At 44.4% G+C, this 3220-nt stretch overlaps 1 protein-coding gene across 1 annotated transcript in view; it reads right to left on the reverse strand.

The window, feature by feature from the left end:
* LOC107572446 (uncharacterized) overlaps positions 1–3220 on the reverse strand; it is a 6935-nt gene that overhangs the window by 1971 nt on the left and 1744 nt on the right. The gene's annotated exons all lie outside the window — the stretch shown is intronic.

Consider the following 3220-nt stretch of genomic DNA (forward strand, 5'->3'; position numbering starts at 1 on the left):
AAAGTGGGCAAAGCATAACGTGCACACTTACCAGCTATGTGGATTTTAGAAAGTCCACAAAGCATAACGTGCAGACTTACCACTTATGTGGATTTTTAGAAAGTGTGCAAAGCTTAACGTGTGCACTTACCATAGTATGGATTTAGAGTTTTCAAAGCATCTGTCCACAGATACCTGGAAGTACTGGGCCAAACGGGAGAGGCAAGCTCAAATACAACCCTCTAAGATGAGGGGAGCATTGCCTGAGACAGCATTACACAAGAAGGTTCTCGCAAATGCCACCTATACTTCCTGCTCGATGCCTCAGCAAGAGGGGATATCCTGGTGATCGGGAGGCCCCTCAGGGCGACCTAGACACGGTAGACCAGACAGGGCAGCCTGAAAGCATAAGCCCAGCCCGGATGTCCAGGAACTTTTTGCAGTGCTGTGCCGGGGGCCTGATGACCAAGAAGGCTCCTGCAGAAGCCTGTGATCTGGCCGCATGACCCAGGAAGTATGAAGCCGAAACCCGGCTTATCGTACCGTCTGGACATATATCGACGAGTGAGATAAACACTGCAAGTCGAGCACTCGGTTTCTGAATCCAGCAGAGGGGGTGCTCACCGAGGACCTATCCTAGAAAGGGACAGAAACACACAGGTCCCGGGAAACACCGCAAAGAAAGCTAGCAGAAGGGTTATAATACACACAACCACCAGCAAATTAAATACACACTTATATATACATATATATACAGTGGGTACGGAAAGTATTCAGACCCCCTTAAATTTTTCACTCTTTGTTATATTGCAGCCATTTGCTAAAATAATTTAAGTTAATTTTTTCCCTCATTAATGTACACACAGCACCCCATATTGACAGAAAAGCACAGAATTGTTGACATTTTTGCAGATTTATTAAAAAAGAAAAACTGAAATATCTAAGTATTCAGACCCTTTGCTCAGTATTTAGTAGAAGCACCCTTTTGATCTAATACAGCCATGAGTCTTTTTGGGAAAGATGCAACAAGTTTTTCACACCTGGATTTGGGGATCCTCTGCCATTCCTCCTTGCAGATCCTCTCCAGTTCTGTCAGGTTGGATGGTAAACGTTGGTGGACAGCCATTTTTAGGTCTCTCCAGAGATGCTCAATTGGGTTTAAGTCAGGGCTCCGGCTGGGCCATTCAAGAACAGTCACAGAGTTGTTGTGCGGTGGGGGGATCCATAACTTTCAAAAGCTCATCATACGCAGGGCAGGAGGATTGGGAAGGCTCAGCCTCAGCCTCAGCTTCTTTGCCCCTCCTCAGACATTTCCTGCTTTTGCTTGGTCGAACCCAGCAGAGCACTGGCCCCTGGATCATGAAATAACATCATCCTCTAGCGGCTCACTCTCGTCCACAGCCGACGATCGTGAGAGGGAAAACCCCTCTTCAAACTTATCGGCCAGATCCACCTGCGATCCCCACAAGCTCATTCTCCTCCGTGCCTTTTCAGTGGCGGCGGGTCCTGAATCACAGGAAGCAGATGGCTGCCCCTCTTTCCTCGAAAAGAGAGACAAACGAGAGCAGAGCTTTTTCATTGGAGAGAGGAGCTTTTTCATTGGAAAAACGCTCGCAGTGCACGCCCATTGCCCCCGCGGAGACATCGCGTGCGTGCTCTTCGCCCAAACAAATAATGCATAGATCGTGTGTGTCATCGGATGTTAAACAACGACAACACGGATGCACACATCCTCTTAAACGCTTTGCTAGTGCTCACCATAATGATATGAATAGAGATTGCTCTTATCACAGAAATGCATGCTTCAAACAAAACAGTCAATGAAGACGAAGAAGAGGATGATGTGTTCTCCCGGCGCCTATTTATACTAATAGGGCCTTTCGCACCGCAGGAACCTTTTCATAGTACCAGAACTAATTGTGGAACTACCCACTTTTCGGCGTGTTCGCACCGCCGGAATAGCAAATGTAGCACTGCCAGTTGTCGTTGGAGATTCTTAGTCCTCCTTTCCGTTCTTTCAATCGCTTTACGTATACGTCGACATTCCATGTCCATTATTGTGAAATCCGCGAGACACAACAAAAACACAGCTTCAATCTCAGCGTCCTCCATCCTCCTGTTGTTAATGTTGTTGTTCTTTGTTTCTGTTGTTGAACGCCGCGCACAAATGACGTCGCTGTTGACCGGCTTAAGTCACTTCTTAGTACACACTGTTGGTGCGAATGCAGCCCTTTAAATGGTACTGGGAAATAGTTCGCGCAAAATCGTCCCAGTACTTTAATACCGTACGTTTAGTTCTGGAACTAATGCGGTGCGAAAGGGCCTATAGTCGCACCGTTAGTGACAATCCTGGCTGTCGCCGGCCAACGTGTTGTTGGTGTTTTTTCAATGTATGCTTCAGACACGGGTCACGACGAGGCATTCCCCATAGCGACAACCTAGAGGATGCAGTTCGAAGTTCCCATGAAAGGGAAGCTCTGGCTTCGTGTGGATGTGGCCCTAGTTTCCCAGTCTGATTAATCATTTTGTTCACCTGTTGTCTCGTTAATTATCTTATTAGTTCCTAAGTATATATAGGCCTATAATAGCCTTCAGCACTCTTTGGTTTTTGTCTGGTGTTGTTTATGTAATGGTTGTGCTTGCCTTCAGTGTTTGGATCTGCAACCATATTGTTTCTATTGTAATATTTTGAAATGTAATTTATTCCTGTCATCAAAGAGTGTAATAAGTCCAGTCTTCAGTGCCACATAAATACTTCATACTTAGTTTATACAATTATAATATACTGATTTGCTGTTCAAGAAACATTTCTGATTATTATCAGTGTTCAGATGGGTCACTGGTATCACAATGGGAGAAATTGGGACACAATATAACTATGATAATAAAAGCTACTGGCAATCTGCAAAGTCTCCACCTGGTTTTTCAGTGAAACTTGTGGTCGGCGTTTGCTGTGCACATGTGCTTTGATTGGGCCAAGCTGAAATATACAGTTTTTTTTTTTTTTTTGGTGTTTGGGTGGGGGGGGGTTTGGGGTCATTATTATACTCTTATACCGTTTGTTCTTTAATATTTTGAATTGTTTTTAGCTTTATTTTTTTGTTTTTCATTTAAATGTTAAAGGGGTCATATGATGCGATTTCAATTTCTCCTTTCTCTTTGGAGTGTTACAAGCTCTTGGTGCATAAAGAAGATCTGTAAAGCTGCAAAGACTAAAGTCTCAAATCCAAAGAGATATTCT

The sequence above is a fragment of the Sinocyclocheilus grahami genome, unplaced genomic scaffold, assembly GCF_001515645.1.
Source record: "Sinocyclocheilus grahami isolate Dianchi unplaced genomic scaffold, SAMN03320097.WGS_v1.1 scaffold1750.1, whole genome shotgun sequence".
In the NCBI taxonomy this organism is placed as follows: Eukaryota; Metazoa; Chordata; class Actinopteri; order Cypriniformes; family Cyprinidae; genus Sinocyclocheilus; species Sinocyclocheilus grahami.